This window comes from Pleuronectes platessa, chromosome 11 (genome assembly GCF_947347685.1).
Source record: "Pleuronectes platessa chromosome 11, fPlePla1.1, whole genome shotgun sequence".
NCBI classification, from domain to species: domain Eukaryota; kingdom Metazoa; phylum Chordata; class Actinopteri; order Pleuronectiformes; family Pleuronectidae; genus Pleuronectes; species Pleuronectes platessa.
The window spans coordinates 20,198,829-20,218,650 of record NC_070636.1 but is presented as its reverse complement, the minus strand read 5'-3'; positions in this window follow the sequence as shown (position 1 = coordinate 20,218,650).

Sequence of the window (19,822 nt, the reverse complement as noted above, 5' to 3'; positions counted from 1 at the left end):
AAAGCAATAACAGTGATAAGAGGACAGAGAACAAAGTGACAATGGATTGTGAACCACTTTGTTAGAGTGTATCTGCTTGGCTTCCTATGAAACTCAAGAAAAGGCTGTCACTGTGTCTGTCATTGCCATAGAGTTTAAGATCTCATAGGTGCAGTCCATATGAAACTGACACTGACACTGATTCTGCAGTTACCTCATGAGACCTTTTCAGAGGCCACGGAAGAGACGGACAGGTTTAAACAGCTCCTTCAGTCAGTGAGATCTCATAAACACAAACTCATCAGAAATGAAAGATCAGATAATGATGATAATGCAGATATTTTCACAAGTACTACTGCCAATTACAGCAATATCTGAGTATCAAGTTAACTGCTGTATGTTAGGATTGGGCACATCACAGACATTCATTGTTGGAAACCTTCGATTGAAGTCCTTGGTTTCGTTCACTCACTGTTATACTGATATCCAAAAATTATTATTTCACTCTTGTGAAATTAAATTCTATTCCACTTATGTTGTGGAACAGTGTTGTAAATAACTTTTTGGTGTACCTCCTTAAGAAAACAAAATAAGATCTATTTGCTTAGTCACTTGAGTTAGTGACTTCCTACATTTCCCACAATGCCCTTTGGCAACTGCAGACAACCGGTTCAGGTTTAATTTGTACTGTTGGTGGAAAGCAATATAAAAATATAAAAAAGAGCCAGTGGTGTATTTAAGAAAAATGTAGGACTTCTGCCCTTTACTGAGCACATACCTGTCATGTTGCTGCATTGCATTGTGGGTGATGCGCTTCCTCTACAGTGGATTTCTCCCTGTCTGACTGTCGACTGTTGGTGCTTTATGGCAGCTGCAAAAACAAACATCCCTGACTGTTGGATGTTGATGGACTAACATCTTGAACATGATGTTTACAGTTGATAAACATGTTCAACCACAAATCTACCCTGTGGATGTTGAACTTAATCTGCAAGGTAATATGAAACCGCAAAACATAATCAGAGAAGCTTTTAATGTTGTGAAGGTGTTTCAGGCAGGATTTCTGCTTTCATATTTGATTCATTTGTCTTGACTGACCCAGAAACTGGAGCCCACAACTGGGTCATGAGTCTTTTCCTTGACCAATCAACATATAGCATAAACGTCCACCATCCATGATAACCTAAACAAGTACTTTAGTGCTTCTTACAGTTTGTCTTAAATTTGACTTTTTTGCTGCCCACTGCCACGACACAATCTTGCCGGCAACTGTGTGACAAGCGCATTACTGTGTCAATATGTAATTTCCTCACAACCAGACAAGATAAGGACAGGTTTACACTGCATCGGCTACACATTTGAATATGAGTCCTGACCATAATCATCTGACAAACAACTAAAGATGTTGTGGATTAAGGTGCATAAAGACCAAGAGCTTATCAAAGACATTATCAAAGTTGCATGATTTCCCTCTGCTAAGATAATGTCTTTAAAACTATGAAACTTACCTGAATGTAAACCACCAGCATATATGATATACTGTGGTATATGTCCCATATATGTCTAGTAAAGGATGATGCTCCATTTTTAAGATGTAAACTGAGGATATCACTGTCTGGCGTGTACTGAATGTGCTCAGAGAGGCAAAAACAAAGAGCACACCGACATATCACCATGTTTTCTACAGAGACTTTGGCTGTTGACATCTAACTTATAAATAGGATCCCTGACTCTTTTTGAATCGGGTTTACAGGCTGTATATGCAAGGATGTAAATGCACTTAAGTTTACACGTGGACATCTTACGACCTTTGTAATACTGACTTTTTGTACAACACCTCACAGGATCATATTGAATGCTTCCTAGCAAATAAGATATTGTTGTTACTTTGCTTTCAATTATGTGGTGACACAAGTATTATGCACTTGAAATGACACTCATGGACATTATGAATTGTAGTAAAGCTGAATGTTGGAATGTAAATCCCCTTAGAGTAATAAAGTATTCAATTTGTAACACGTAAATAACAGCTCAGACATGAAACAATACACAATCACTTAAAGCTTCTTGTAAAATGTTGAATTTTTGTTGTTGTCATTATAATCAAATGGGCTGTATAAATAACTAATCAGTTTTAAAATATGTATTCAAATATATCTTATCCTGGATAAATAAAAGTTGCAATAAAAAATATTAAAATAATAAACCCATGGATATTTAAATAATGTTGTTGGCTTGGATCCTCAAACTGGCTGGTATACTTCGGAATAGCCTTATGGACACCAGCAGGAAGACATTTGAACATTTCATAACAGAAAAAGAGGAATATAATTAAAAAAAAAAAAATTTTGCTGCTAAAGTTTCAGGATACTTGTATTATTCACTTCTCTGCGTCAGTTCAGGATACTATTCTTTGATTTTGCCTTACCGTGTCAGATCCAGATCATAAAGAAAACATGCTAAATTTCTGCTATTGGACTTTAAAAAACGAAACAATCAAATGCCAGTATATGTGTGCAGGAGAGTCCACAGCCGAGACGAATCGGAAATAAGGCGAATCGGAAGCAGAGCAAAAGTGTCAAGTAAATTGATTCATTCCACCGGTTATAAACAAGATGCCCGGTTCGAAGCAATGTTCTGCTCCAGAATGACATCTGGAGTCATAGGCAGATAAAAAGATAGACTTACAGAATATGATTTATTTAACTGTGCTCATGTGTGAGTGGCTGATGGTGAATGGCCAGCTGCGCAGTCATTTGCCAGAGAAAAGAAGTTATGACTGATTAAAATCAGAGCAGATGAAAAATAAAATAAAATAAATTTAGTAGAATGAAAGTAAAATACTAAAAATTGAAATAGTGTAGAGCATCTGAATTCAACTGCTTTACCACTAATTAAGTTGAGGAGTTTAGGGAGTGGCAGGGCGTCTCTTCAAACGTCTTGGTTTATTCCTCAAACCAATCCCAAAATTGAATTGGTATTTAGGTTATCAACTAATCCTAAAGTTTGGTTTATCATTTATCATCATTTAAAATAAAACATATGAATATATTATAAGTCTATAATAATTTAAAGGTATAGTTTCACTGTGCTTTCTACAAAATAGATATTAATTCTAAATCGATCTTACATAACTTTCATAAATTAAATAATATTTTTAATTGGAAATTGCAAATTTGACCTAATCTCGCTGTACACTCAAATCATTGTTTTTGCCTTTAAAGTTTTGTTTACTGCTTTATCCATTACCCTGATACAAACATAGCTTGAGTGGCTTTGATGTTTGCAATGAGACCTGTCTTACAGTGCTACTGCACAGGAGCATTTATTTCTACAGATTAATACAATGAATGAGCCAATGCGTGTTTGGATACAAAACACTTAATATGAACATATTTTGTTGGTCCACAATGGTGCACCTTGCCCATTAAACCATCAGATTAAATTGAACAGAGTAAATGACACACATCCACATGTTGCTGTGGTTGTGACATGTGTCAGGACACATTGAAGAGATGAATGCTACGTGCCAGCCAAAGAGAGAAGCTGAATGCAGCTTCTGCATTCACACCCAACTAATTACAAGTCTTTTAGCAAAGATTTCTACATAGTGCATCTTAATGTTGAAATTTCTCGCCTCACATAGTGAAAGAAAAAGCTAATGCTAAGCTACCTGCAATTAGATAATATCCCTTGCCTCCCAGAGAGATTACAGGCATTGAAGGCGTGATTCAATCTCTGCTGGACTGAGGGGTGTTGGTAGAAACCACCAGCCTTTTCAATACTCCCATCTTGCCGATTGCAAGGAGTTTAGAACAGATGCAGTAGAGTTTTTGTGATTGGAAAATCAGGATTGTATTTTTGTCTGATAAAAGCATATTTTGGCTGCAAAAATAGAGGTAGAGAAGGAGGAGAGAAGAGATTGATAAGTGAGCAGGTCTCTGGATCACCTGGGTGTGTTTTTGGCCATCATCCGACAAACATGTTTGCAGTGGTTTCTGTCTTGGTTCTCTTCCACGACTCATTGTCTCCGGCCTCCTCTCGTGGTGGTCTCTTGAACGCTGAACTTAGCCAAGCCCCGAGATGCCGGCTGACTGTTGAAACGAAGGCTACATGTTGACGTTTTTCATGATTTTCATGCTTATACTTATACAGGTTTTGGCAGGATGACCACTTCTGGGAAGATTCACCGCTGTCTCGCACAGTTTCTCCTCTCTTTCACAGTTGGCCAGGGCTCAGTGGCGCCCCACAGCTTTTGGAATGACCTTGGAAGCGTTTCCAGACTGACGGGCGTCAATGTGGGCCCTCTGGGTGATGGTGGGAGTGTGTTTGATTGCGATGTGATATGGTTCTGAAACCTGTGTGATGATTTAGCTTCTCTCGTGGACGAGGCCAAAGTTGTCAGACGTCCAATCGGTTGAGTCTGGTCCAGATCAGTCAAGAGAGCTGCCATTTTTGTGAGAAGAGTTTAGAAAGACTTTGCTCAAACAAATTGGCACCAAGGAATCTTCTCCCACTCCCACTAAACTGAACAGACTGAACATAAAAGGGAAAAATAAGGGAAAGTTTGAATATAATTAAATGTACTGATTTGTGAAATATGCTTTTTTATATTGGAGAGTTGGAGAAGATCGGTACCATTTTCAAATCTGTCCTTTTATCACCTTGCTCTAATAACAAGGTGAATAATAATAATAGTGATAATAATGATAATAACAATAATAACAAGAGATCTCCAGAGTCCATCTTGATAGGCTTGATATGTTGATGCTATCTACAGTAAAAAAAGTCTGACTAACCTCTGGACTAAATTCAGGCTGACATTAATGTAGCTACTGATCCAACTCAATTTTTTACCAGAGTCAGAAGATGACAACTGTGAGGAACTAGACAACCATCGTGATGGGAGACACTTCATCATCCATCCATTATCTAAACCACTGATGCTTTGAGGGGGATAGAGTCTCTGGTTCTTGTATGATAAACACCTGCAGGGAATTTCATTCTTCTAACCCTAACCCCTCATCAAATTTGATACAAATATGAATGTGTCCTCAAAAAAAACCTAAAGAAATGTATGTAAACTGATACTGCAAGGCAATAACTCAGGTTTTGTCATGTCTATGGAAATATTGGTACCGAAGATACTGTTGTGATGTAAAATTATATATCCTCTAAACTCTTCATCAATGTCAGCAGCTGATCTATGACGTCTTCCGGCACCTGAACTACCTGCCCTGCTGTTCAACATTTCACGCAGCAACAGAGCTATCCTCCTCCAGCTCCGTGTCAGGACCATCTTTAAATTGACAAAAACCTGGTGCACAGTCTGCCACAGTGCTCCTGGTGTCCTCCAAGCTGCCATGGTTGAGAAAACTGTCAAAAAAAAAAAAAATCTTATTATTTACTACTTGTTTGCATTTCACTGTGTGAATCAAAGATGACAGATTTTACCGTGGCTAAAAGTTTTTTTTTTAAATCAGTTAACTGCACTTGATGGCAGATGTCTTTCGTAGCACAATGAAAGCTGTGAATAAAAGAGTACATAAATACCTTCTGTTCATTTATTTTTTTCTTTTCTGTTTGTCAGTATAGCCACAAATCAACGATGGGATTAGTCTGACTTTTGGTAACATGACAGCTTGGACTTTAGCTGACAATGTTGAACATGCCTTAAAAGTAGAGCTTGTCCGAGGGTGATTCACATTATGTACTACTATTCCACGATATTTGAAAGTGCAGGATGCCGAAAAACAACATTTTAGTTTATTTAGTCCAAACATTTTATTGAATTTATTACCTATAATAAAATTGGACACAATCAGTGATTGGTGTTTTGAGCCTATTTGTTCCACAGGTATGGAGCAAGAGCCAGAGGCCCTTAATCTCAATCTCAGAATCCTCAAGTTTTTAAATGGCATTTTTATTCAACTGCAGATGGCTCATAATTACCTACACTGTATAGAATACAGTCATTTTTCATTCAAAGGATTTCCCCTTGATTTTGAACCCAAAGGATTATCCTATGATTTATGATTTTGAACCCAAAGGATTTTCCTTTGATTTTGAACCCAAAGGATTTTCCTTTGAAGGAAGCAGCTGTTGGCGATGTGTACAACAGAGGGAGTCACAGGTACAGGGCAGAGGAGCAGCACAGAGAGACCATCACGGAAGCAGCAGTTCTAGAACAAGCCAGCCAGTGATGAGAGACAAATCTTCTAGCTTCACACGTTAAAGCAAGGCGGTGGTTCGTATAATGGGTGGAGGTATCTCTGTATCACTCTCAGTCATTTAGCTTTTCAATTACTTTTAGAGAAGTTTCTGCATTGGAGTGAGAGTGGATGGTCTCCTGTGCAGCCGATTGCGTGTATACCACAACCCTTCAGTGCTTCAGCAACAGCCCCTCATTGGTACATCAGCTACATCTACCTCTTAACCCAGCAGTCAGTTAATGCATGAAATGTACATGTGGGTGTAACTATCCTGTACATACCTCATAATTATCCATTACACTATGGCCTGATATTGTAGGGGGGGGGGCTTAATCAGTCTCTCCCTAGAATTCACAGCTCCATGCTACCGGCACAAAAGGCCTTGAAGAGGAAACTTCCAGGTGCACCAACAAGATGGACACTATCGCAGGATAGCAGCTTCAGAACTAGTCTCCAGATGTAGCAACACGTTCTGTTTTCCCAGGGAGTGCGGTAACAAGTCTCTTTACTAGAAGTCATTGTAATTCTGTAAGGGCTTCAAGTTGCTGTGTTGGGTTGGGAGGGGACTTTGTATTTGTGACTCTTGCAGATTAAGTCATATGGGCCGCCGTTCCAAAATCTACATTCAAGTCTACACCTAGGGTTCATAAAGGAGGAATCCTTCACGTTCAGGTCTGTGGTATTTAAAAGCTTCTTCTGGAAAAAGGTTTCCACTTTGAATTGTATTCAGTCAAACAGTTGGCCCTCTGAAGGCAGTTGTAATTAGGATGACTCTAATTCCAGTGATTGTCTTGTGGTGTTGTACTGCTTGTATTTGGGGAAGGGTATTGTGGGGAGAGGCTTTTTCCTTTGCATTTTTCAGAGTGCTGTGTCCTGTGCGCTTTCCAATACCCAAGATCACCAGAAACTCCTAACTACTTGTTTGTACAAGTTCCCTTGTGAATCAAGCGTCACCTAAGGTCACTCAATTTCAATTTCAATTTCTTAAAAGTAGAACTTATCCGCGGGTGATGCAAACTATATTCTACTATTCCACCATATTTATAAAGTGCAGGATAACTAATATCATCTAGCAAAGTGACTGCTGATAAAATTTACCTTACAGCTAACTAGCATGCTTTTAAAATGTGTATGAATGTTGCTAAACGTACCTTTTTACAATAATATAAAACTAGAATAATTAATAAATTGATGCTAACATTGTTCAGAGTTCTAAACACTGACAGTGGCATATATTAAAAAAGAACACAACAGTAATCCCGGAATCTGGTTGTCAAACGATCGTATAAAGAAATAATTGGGGCTTGATGTTTTACCATAAAACTTAATGAAAGATAAGAAAACACAAATACATTTTCTTCTTTAGATTTTCAAATCTGAAAATATTTATACAGATACCTATTTGTGTGAACGGCTCATATCGGCCAATATCATCAGCCAACCAATTTAACGGCAAGTCTACATGAAACCTCCAACATTTAGTATATTTAGTCCAAACATTTTATCAAATATATTACCTCAAATCAAATTGGACACAATCAGTAATTTGTATTTTGAGCATATTTATTTAACTGCTATGGAGCTAGAGCCAGAGGCCCTTAATCCCAATCTCAGAATCCTCAAGTATTTTAAAGGGCATTTTTATTCAACTGCAGATGGCTCATAATTACCTATGCTGTATAGAATACAGTCATTTTCCATTCAAAGGATTTCCCCTTGATTTTGAACCCAAAGAATTTTCCTTTGATTTTGAACTCAAAGGATTTTCCTTTGAAGGAAGCAGCTGTTGGCGATGTGTACAACAGAGGGAGTCACAGGTACAGGGCAGAGGAGCAGCACAGAGAGACCATCACGGAAGCAGCAGTTCTAGAACAAGCCAGCCAGTGATGAGAGACAAATCTTCTAGCTTCACACGTTAAAGCAAGGCGGTGGTTCGTATAATGGGTGGAGGTATCTCTGTATCACTCTCAGTCATTTAATCTGTCTCTCCCTAGAATTCACAGCTCTATGCTACTGGCACAAAAGGTTTTGAAAAGGAAACTCCCAGTTGCACCAATAAGATGGACACTATCGCTGGATAGCAGCTTCAGAACTAGTCTCCAGATGTAGCAAGACGTTCTGTTTTCCCAGGGAGTGCGGTAACAAGTCTCTTTACTAGGAGTCATTGTAATTCTTCATGTTCAGGTCTGTGGTATTTAAAAGCTTCTTCTGGAAAAAGGTTTCCACTTTGAATTGTATTCAGTCAAACAGTTGGCCCTCTGAAGGCAGTTGTAATTAGGATGACTCTAATTCCAGTGATTGTCTTATAGTGTTGTACTGCTTGTATTTGGGGAAGGGTATTGTGGGGAGAGGCTTTTTCCTTTGCATTTTTCAGAGTGCTGTGTCCTGTGCGCTTTCCAATACCCAAGATCACCAGAAACTCCTAACTACTTGTTTGTACAAGTTCCCTTGTGAATCAAGCGTCACCTAAGGTCACTCAATTTCAATTTCAATTTCTTAAAAGTAGAACTTATCCGCGGGTGATGCAAACTATATTCTACTATTCCACCATATTTATAAAGTGCAGGATAACTAATATCATCTAGCAAAGTGACTGCTGATAAAATTTACCTTACAGCTAACTCGCATGCTTTTAAAATTTGTATGAATGTTGCTAAACGTACCTTTTTACAATAATATAAAACTAGAATAATTAATAAATGGATGCTAACATTGTTCAGAGTTCTAAACACTGACAGTGGCATATATTAAAAAAGAACACAACAGTAATCCCGGAATCTGGTTGTCAAACGATCGTATAAAGAAATAATTGGGGCTTGATGTTTTACCATAAAACTTAATGAAAGATAAGAAAACACAAATACATTTTCTTCTTTAGATTTTCAAATCTGAAAATATTTATACAGATACCTGTTTGTGTGAACGGCTCATATCGGCCAATATCATCAGCCAACCAATTTAACGGCAAGTCTACATGAAACCTCCAACATTTAGTATATTTAGTCCAAACATTTTATCAAATATATTACCTCAAATTAAATTGGACACAATCAGTAATTTGTATTTTGAGCATATTTATTTAACTGCTATGGAGCTAGAGCCAGAGGCCCTTAATCCCAAACTCAGAATCCTCAAGTATTTTAAAGGGCATTTTTATTCAACTGCAGATGGCTCATAATTACCTATGCTGTATAGAATACAGTCATTTTCCATTCAAAGGATTTCCCCTTGATTTTGAACCCAAAGAATTTTCCTTTGATTTTGAACTCAAAGGATTTCCTTTGAAGGAAGCAGCTGTTGGCGATGTGTACACCAGAGGGAGTCACAGGTACAGGGCAGAGGAGCAGCACAGAGAGACCATCACGGAAGCAGCAGTTCTAGAACAAGCCAGCCAGTGATGAGAGACAAATCTTCTAGCTTCACACGTTAAAGCAAGGCGGTGGTTCGTATAATGGGTGGAGGTATCTCTGTATCACTCTCAGTCATTTAATCTGTCTCTCCCTAGAATTCACAGCTCTATGCTACTGGCACAAAAGGTTTTGAAAAGAAAACTCCCAGTTGCACCAATAAGATGGACACTATCGCTGGATAGCAGCTTCAGAACTAGTCTCCAGATGTAGCAAGACGTTCTGTTTTCCCAGGGAGTGCGGTAACAAGTCTCTTTACTAGGAGTCATTGTAATTCTTCATGTTCAGGTCTGTGGTATTTAAAAGCTTCTTCTGGAAAAAGGTTTCCACTTTGAATTGTATTCAGTCAAACAGTTGGCCCTCTGAAGGCAGTTGTAATTAGGATGACTCTAATTCCAGTGATTGTCTTGTAGTGTTGTACTGCTTGTATTCGGGGAAGGGTATTGTGGGGAGAGGCTTTTTCATTTGCATTTTTCAGAGTGCTGTGTCCTGTGCGCTTTCCAATACCCAAGATCACCAGAAACTCCTAACTAATTGTTTGAACAAGTTCCCTTGTGAATCAAGCGTCATCTAAGGTCACTCAATTTCAATTTCAATTTCTTAAAAGTCGAATTTATCCGCAGGTGATGCAAACTATATTCTACTATTCCACGATATTTATAAAGTGCAGGATAACTAATATCATCTGGCAAAGTGACTGCTGATGAAAATTTACCTTACAGCTAACTCGCATGCATTTAAAATTTGTATGAATGTTGCTAAACGTACCTTTTTACAATAACATAAAACTAGAATAATTAATAAATGGATGCTAACATTGTTCAGATTTCTAAAAACTGGCAGTGGCATATATAAAAAAAAGAACACAACAGTAATCCTTGAATCTGGTTGTCAAACGATCGTATAAAGAAATAATTGGGGCTTGATGTTTTACCATAAAACTTAATGAAAGATAGAAAAAAACACAAATAGATTTTCTTCTTTAGATTTTCATATCTGAAAATATTTATACAGATAAATATTTGTGTGAACGGCTCATATCGGCCAATATCATCAGCCAACCAATTTAACGGCAAGTCTACATGTAACCTCCAACATTTTAGTTTATTTAGTCCAAACATTTTATAATTAAATATTATAACAAATCAAATTGGACACAATCAGTAATTGGTATTTTGAGCATATTTATTTAGCTGTTATTGAGCTAGAGCCAGAGGCCCTTAATCCCAATCTCAGAATCCTAAAGTTTTTTAAAGGGCATTTTTATTCAACTGTCTCATTATTAGAATTAACTGGTTATTGGTAATTTTGCATGTTGCAACATTAAGGATTTAATCTAGATTAAATTTAATCTTAATTCAGATCAAATTTAATATATACATATATTACTGGAGTCAACTAACAAAAAAAAAGTCTAAATTAATGCAGACTCATCTCAAAGTCAAGGATTAATTCAGATAAAAACTAAGCTATGGATATCAAAACAATTAGTGTAATCTTGGTCAATTCAGTCGTCTTTTTTTTTTTAAAGCTACCTAAAAGAGAGAAAAGTAAATTATGAGAAATCCCTTAAAAATCTTAATCTAAATCCAGCAATGATAGGAGAAAAATTAATTTAGTTTTGCGAACAAAGGAAGCAACTTTATCCTTGAAAAACCAAAGACGCAGTTAAGACAATCAATTTCTGCGTATACATTTATGTTACACTATGGCCTGATATTGGGGGGGGGGCTTAATCAGTCTCAAACTAGAATTCACAGCTCTATGCTACCGGCACAAAAGGCCTTGAATAGGAAACTTCCAGGTGCACCAACAAGATGGACACTATCGCTGGATAGCAGCTTCAGAACTAGTCTCCAGATGTAGCAAGACGTTCTGTTTTCCCAGGGAGTGCGGTAACAAGTCTCTTTACTAGAAGTAATTGTAATTCTGTACAGGCTTCAAGTTGCTGTGTTGGGCTGGGAGGGGAACTGTGTATTTGTGACTCTTGCAGATTAAGTCATATATCCCGCCGTTCCAAAATCTACATTCAAGTCTACACCTAGGGTTCATAAAGGAGGAATTCTTCACGTTCAGGTCTGTGGTATTTAAAAGCTTCTTCTGGAAAAAGGTTTCCACTTTGAATTGTATTCAGTCAAACAGTTGGCCCTCTGAAGGCAGTTGTAATTAGGATGACTCTAATTCCAGTGATCATCTTGTGGTGTTGTACTGCTTGTATTTGGGGAAGGGTATTGTGGGGAGAGGCTTTTTCCTTTGCATTTTTCAGAGTGCTGTGTCCTGTGCGCTTTCCAATACCCAAGATCACCAGAAACTCCTAACTAATTGTTTGTACAAGTTCCCTTGTGAATCAAGCGTCACCTAAGGTCACTCAATTTCAATTTCAATTTCTTAAAAGTAGAATTTATCCGCAGGTGATGCAAACTATATTCTACTATTCCACCATATTTATAAAGTGCAGGATAACTAATATCATCTAGCAAAGTGACTGCTGATGAAAATTTACCTTACAGCTAACTCGCATGCATTTAAAATTTGTATGAATGTTGCTAAACGTACCTTTTTACAATAACATAAAACTAGAATAATTAATAAATGGATGCTAACATTGTTCAGATTTCTAAAAACTGGCAGTGGCATATATAAAAAAAAGAACACAACAGTAATCCCGGAATCTGGTTGTCAAACGATCGTATAAAGAAATAATTGGTGCTTGATGTTTTACCATCAAACTTAATGAAAGATAAGAAAACACAAATAGATTTTCTTCTTTAGATTTTAATATCTGAAAATATTTATACAGATACATATTTTTGTGAACGGCTCATATCGGCCAATATCATCAGCCAACCAATTTAACGGCAAGTCAATATGTAACCTCGAACATTTTAGTTTATTTAGTCAAAACATTTTATTAAATTTATTACCTCAAATCAAATTGGACACAATCATTAATTGGTATTTTGACCATATTTATTTAACTGCTATGGAGCTAGAGCCAGAGGCCCTTGATCTCAATCTCAGAATCCTCAAGTATTTTAAAGGGCATTTTTATTCAACTGTCTCATTATTAGAATGAACTGGTTGTTGGTAACTTTGCATGTTGCAACATTAAGGATTTAATCTACCTTAAATTTAATCTTAATTCAGATCAAATTTAATATACATATATTACTGGAGTCAACTAACTAAAGAAAGTCTAAATTAATGCAGACTCATCTCAAAGTCAAGGATTAATTCAGATAACAATTAAGCTATAGATATCAAAACAATTAGTGTAATCTTGGTAAATTCAGTCGTCTTTTTTTTTTTAAAGCTACCTAAAAGAGAGAAAAGTAAATTATGAGAAATCCTTTGAAAATCTTAATCTAAATCCAGCAATGATAGGAGACAAATTAATTTAGTTATGCAAACAAAGGAAGCAACTTTATCCTTGAAAAATCAAAGATGCAGTTAAGACAATCAAATTCTGTGTTTACATTTATGTTACACTATGGCCTGTTATGGGGGGGGGGGGGGGGGGTAACAAGTCTCTTTACTAGGAGTCATTGTAATTCTGTACAGGCTTCAAGTTGCTGTGTTGGGTGGGGAGGGGAACTGTGTATTTGTGACTCTTGCAGATTAAGTCATATGGGCCGCCGCTCCAAAATCTACATTCAAGTCTACACCTAGGGTTCATAAAGGAGGAATTCTTCACGTTCAGGTCTGTGGTATTTAAAAGCTTCTTCTGGAAAAAGGTTTCCACTTTGAATTGTATTCAGTCAAACAGTTGGCCCTCTGAAGGCAGTTGTAATTAGGATGACTCTAATTCCAGTGATTGTCTTGTAGTGTTGTACTGCTTGTATTTGGGGAAGGGTATTGTGGGGAGAGGCTTTTTCCTTTGCATTTTTCAGAGTGCTGTGTCCTGTGCGCTTTCCAATACCCAAGATCACCAGAAACTCCTAACTAATTGTTTGAACAAGTTCCCTTGTGAATCAAGCGTCACCTAAGGTCACTCAATTTCAATTTCAATTTCTTAAAAGTAGAACTTATCCGCAGGTGATGCAAACTATATTCTACTATTCCACGATATTTATAAAGTGCAGGATAACTAATATAATCTGGCAAAGTGACTGCTGATGAAAATTTACCTTATAGCTAACTCGCATGCATTTAAAATTTGTATGATTGTTGCTAAACGTACCTTTTTACAATAACATAAAACTAGAATAATTAATAAATGGATGCTAACATTGTTCAGATTTCTAAAAACTGGCAGTGGCATATATAAAAAAAAGAACACAACAGCAATCCCGAAATCTGGTTGTCAAACGATCGTATAAAGAAATAATTGGGGCATGATGTTTTACCATAAAACTTAATGAAAGATAGAAAAAAACACAAAGAGATTTTCTTCTTTAGATTTTCATATCTGAAAATATTTATACAGATAAATATTTGTGTGAACGGCTCTTATCGGCCAATGTCATCAGCCAACCAATTTAGCGGCAAGTCTACATGTAACCTCCAACATTTTAGTTTATTTAGTCCAAACATTTTATAATTAAATATTATAACAAATCAAATTGGACACAATCAGTAATTGGTATTTTGAGCATATTTATTTAACTGCTATGGAGCTATAGCCAGAGGCCCTTAATCCCAATCTCAGAATCCTAAAGTTTTTTAAAGGGCATTTTTATTCAACTGCCTCATTATTAGAATTAACTGGTTGTTGGTAACTTTGCAAATTGCAACATTAAGGAATTGATCTAGATTAAATTGAATCTTAATTCAGATCAAATTTAATATATACATATATTACTGGAGTCAACTAACTAAAAAAAAAGTCTAAATTAATGCAGACTCATCTCAAAGTCAAGGATAAATTCATATAACAATTAAGCTATAGATACCAAGACTATTAGTGTAATCTTGGTCAATTCAGCCATCTTTTTTTTTAAAGCTACATAAAAGAGAGAAAAGTAAATTATGAGAAATCCCTTAAAAGTCTTAATCTAAATCCAGCAATGATAGGAGACAAATTAATTTAGTTTTTCAAACAAAGGAAGCAACTTTATCCTTGAAAAACCAAAGACGCAGTTAAGACAATCAATTTCTGTGTATACATTTATGTTACACTATGGCCTGATATTGGGGGGGGGGGCTTAATCAGTCTCAAACTAGAATTCACAGCTCTATGCTACCGGCACAAAAGGCCTTGAATAGGAAACTTCCAGGTGCACCAACAAGATGGACACTATCGCTGGATAGCAGCTTCAGAACTAGTCTCCAGATGTAGCAAGACGTTCTGTTTTCCCAGGGAGTGCGGTAACAAGTCTCTTTACTAGAAGTAATTGTAATTCTGTACAGGCTTCAAGTTGCTGTGTTGGGTTGGGAGGGGAACTGTGTATTTGTGACTCTTGCAGATTAAGTCATATGGGCCGCCGTTCCAAAATCTACATTCAAGTCTACACCTAGGGTTCATAAAGGAGGAATCCTTCACGTTCAGGTCTGTGGTATTTAAAAGCTTCTTCTGGAAAAAGGTTTCCACTTTGAATTGTATTCAGTCAAACAGTTGGCCCTCTGAAGGCAGTTGTAATTAGGATGACTCTAATTCCAGTGATTGTCTTATAGTGTTGTACTGCTTGTATTTGGGGAAGGGTATTGTGGGGAGAGGCTTTTTCCTGTGCATTTTTCAGAGTGCTGTGTCCTTTGCGCTTTCCAATACCCAAGATCACCAGAAACTCCTAACTACTTGTTTGTACAAGTTCCCTTGTGAATCTAGCGTCACCTAAGGTCACTCAATTTCAATTTCAATTTCTTAAAAGTAGAACTTATCCGCGGGTGATGCAAACTATATTCTACTATTCCACGATATTTATAAAGTGCAGGATAACTAATATCATCTAGCAAAGTGACTGCTGATGAAAATTTACCTTACAGCTAACTCGCATGCTTTTAAAATTTGTATGAATGTTGCTAAACGTACCTTTTTTCAAATAATATAAAACTAGAATAATTAATAAATGGATGCTAACATTGTTCAGAGTTCTAAACACTGGCAGTGGCATATATTAAAAAAGAACACAACAGTAATCCCGAAATCTGGTTGTCAAACGATCGTATAAAGAAATAATTGGGGCATGATGTTTTACCATAAAACTTAATGAAAGATAGAAAAAAACACAAAGAGATTTTCTTCTTTAGATTTTCATATCTGAAAATATTTATACAGATAAATATTTGTGTGAACGGCTCTTATCGGCCAATGTCATCAGCCAACCAATTTAGCGGCAAGTCTACATGTAACCTCCAACATTTTAGTTTATTTAGTCCAAACATTTTATAATTAAATATTATAACAAATCAAATTGGACACAATCAGTAATTGGTATTTTGAGCATATTTATTTAACTGCTATGGAGCTATAGCCAGAGGCCCTTAATCCCAATCTCAGAATCCTAAAGTTTTTTAAAGGGCATTTTTATTCAACTGCCTCATTATTAGAATTAACTGGTTGTTGGTAACTTTGCAAATTGCAACATTAAGGAATTGATCTAGATTAAATTGAATCTTAATTCAGATCAAATTTAATATATACATATATTACTGGAGTCAACTAACTAAAAAAAAAGTCTAAATTAATGCAGACTCATCTCAAAGTCAAGGATAAATTCATATAACAATTAAGCTATAGATACCAAGACTATTAGTGTAATCTTGGTCAATTCAGCCATCTTTTTTTTTAAAGCTACATAAAAGAGAGAAAAGTAAATTATGAGAAATCCCTTAAAAGTCTTAATCTAAATCCAGCAATGATAGGAGACAAATTAATTTAGTTTTTCAAACAAAGGAAGCAACTTTATCCTTGAAAAACCAAAGACGCAGTTAAGACAATCAATTTCTGTGTATACATTTATGTTACACTATGGCCTGATATTGGGGGGGGGGGCTTAATCAGTCTCAAACTAGAATTCACAGCTCTATGCTACCGGCACAAAAGGCCTTGAATAGGAAACTTCCAGGTGCACCAACAAGATGGACACTATCGCTGGATAGCAGCTTCAGAACTAGTCTCCAGATGTAGCAAGACGTTCTGTTTTCCCAGGGAGTGCGGTAACAAGTCTCTTTACTAGAAGTAATTGTAATTCTGTACAGGCTTCAAGTTGCTGTGTTGGGTTGGGAGGGGAACTGTGTATTTGTGACTCTTGCAGATTAAGTCATATGGGCCGCCGTTCCAAAATCTACATTCAAGTCTACACCTAGGGTTCATAAAGGAGGAATCCTTCACGTTCAGGTCTGTGGTATTTAAAAGCTTCTTCTGGAAAAAGGTTTCCACTTTGAATTGTATTCAGTCAAACAGTTGGCCCTCTGAAGGCAGTTGTAATTAGGATGACTCTAATTCCAGTGATTGTCTTATAGTGTTGTACTGCTTGTATTTGGGGAAGGGTATTGTGGGGAGAGGCTTTTTCCTGTGCATTTTTCAGAGTGCTGTGTCCTTTGCGCTTTCCAATACCCAAGATCACCAGAAACTCCTAACTACTTGTTTGTACAAGTTCCCTTGTGAATCTAGCGTCACCTAAGGTCACTCAATTTCAATTTCAATTTCTTAAAAGTAGAACTTATCCGCGGGTGATGCAAACTATATTCTACTATTCCACGATATTTATAAAGTGCAGGATAACTAATATCATCTAGCAAAGTGACTGCTGATGAAAATTTACCTTACAGCTAACTCGCATGCTTTTAAAATTTGTATGAATGTTGCTAAACGTACCTTTTTTCAAATAATATAAAACTAGAATAATTAATAAATGGATGCTAACATTGTTCAGAGTTCTAAACACTGGCAGTGGCATATATTAAAAAAGAACACAACAGTAATCTCGAAATCTGGTTGTCAAAAGATCCTATAAAGAAATAATTGGGGCTTGATGTTTTACCATCAAACTTAATGAAAGATAAGAAAACACAAATAGATTTTCTTCTTTAGATTTTAATATCTGAAAATATTTATACAGATACATATTTTTGTGAACGGCTCATATCGGCCAATATCATCAGCCAACCAATTTAACGGCAAGTCAATATGTAACCTCGAACATTTTAGTTTATTTAGTCAAAACATTTTATTAAATTTATTACCTCAAATCAAATTGGACAGAATCATTAATTGGTATTTTGAGCATATTTATTTAACTGCTATGGAGCTAGAGCCAGAGGCCCTTGATCTCAATCTCAGAATCCTCAAGTTTTTTAAAGGGCATTTTTATTCAACTGTCTCATTATTAGAATGACGGGGTTGTTGGTAACTTTGCATGTTGCAACATTAAGGATTTAATCTAGATTAAATTTAATCTTAATTCAGATCAAATTTAATATACATATATTACTGGAGTCAACTAACTAAAAAAAGTCTCAATTAATGCAGACTCATCTCAAGGTCAAGGATTAATTCAGATAACAATTAAGCTATAGATATCAAAACAATTAGTTTAATCTTGGTCAATTCAGTCGTCTTTTTTTTTTAAAGCTACCTAAAAGAGAGAAAAGTAAATCATGAGAAATCCTTTGAAAATCTTAATCTAAATCCAGCAATGATAGGAGACAAATTAATTTAGTTTTGCAAACAAAGGAAGCAACTTTAACCTCGAAAAATCAAAGATGCAGTTAAGACAATCAAATTCTGTGTTTACATTGATGTTACACTATGGTCTGTTATAGGGGGGGTAACAAGTCTCTTTACTAGAAGTAATTGTAATTCTGTACAGGCTTCAAGTTGCTGTGTTGGGTTGGGAGGGGAACTGTGTATTTGTGACTCTTGCAGATTAAGTCATATGGGCCGCCGTTCCAAAATCTACATTCAAGTCTATACCTAGGGTTCATAAAGGAGGAATTCTTCACGTTCAGGTCTGTGGTATTTAAAAGCTTCTTCTGGAAAAAGGTTTCCACTTTGAATTGTATTCAGTCAAACAGTTGGCCCTCTGAAGGCAGTTGTAATTAGGATGACTCTAATTCCAGTGATTGTCTTGTGGTGTTGTACTGCTTGTATTTGGGGAAGGGTATTGTGGGGAGAGGCTTTTTCCTTTGCATTTTTCAGAGTGCTGTGTCCTTTGCGCTTTCCAATACCCAAGATCACCAGAAACTCCTAACTACTTGTTTGTACAAGTTCCCTTGTGAATCAAGCATCACCTAAGGTCACTCAATTTCAATTTCAATTTCTTAAAAGTAGAATTTATCCGCAGGTGATGCAAACTATATTCTACTATTCCACCATATTTATAAAGTGCAGGATAACTAATATCATCTGGCAAAGTGACTGCTGATGAAAATTTACCTTACAGCTAACTCGCATGCTTTTAAAATTTGTATGAATTTTGCTAAACGTACCTTTTTTCAAATAATATAAAACTAGAATAATTAATAAATGGATGCTAACATTGTTCAGAGTTCTAAACACTGGCAGTGGCATATATTAAAAAAGAACACAACAGTAATCTCGAAATCTGGTTGTCAAAAGATCCTATAAAGAAATAATTGGGGCTTGATGTTTTACCATCAAACTTAATGAAAGATAAGAAAACACAAATAGATTTTCTTCTTTAGATTTTAATATCTGAAAATATTTATACAGATACATATTTTTGTGAACGGCTCATATCGGCCAATATCATCAGCCAACCAATTTAACGGCAAGTCAATATGTAACCTCGAACATTTTAGTTTATTTAGTCAAAACATTTTATTCAATTTATTACCTCAAATCAAATTGGAAACAATCATTAATTGGTATTTTGAGCATATTTATTTAACTCCTATGGAGCTAGAGCCAGAGGCCCTTGATCTCAATCTCAGAATCTTCAAGTATTTTAAAGGGCATTTTTATTCAACTGTCTCATTATTAGAATGACGGGGTTGTTGTTAACTTTGCATGTTGCAACATTAAGGATTTAATCTAGATTAAATTTAATCTTAATTCAGATCAAATTTAATATACATATATTACTGGAGTCAACTAACTAAAAAAAGTCTAAATTAATGCAGACTCATCTCAAAGTCAAGGATTAATTCAGATAACAATTAAGCTATAGATATCAAAACAATTAGTGTAATCTTGGTAAATTTAGTCGTCTTTTTTTTTTTAAAGCTACCTAAAAGAGAGAAAAGTAAATTATGAGAAATCCTTTGAAAATCTTAATCTAAATCCAGCAATGATAGGAGACAAATTAATTTAGTTTTGCAAAC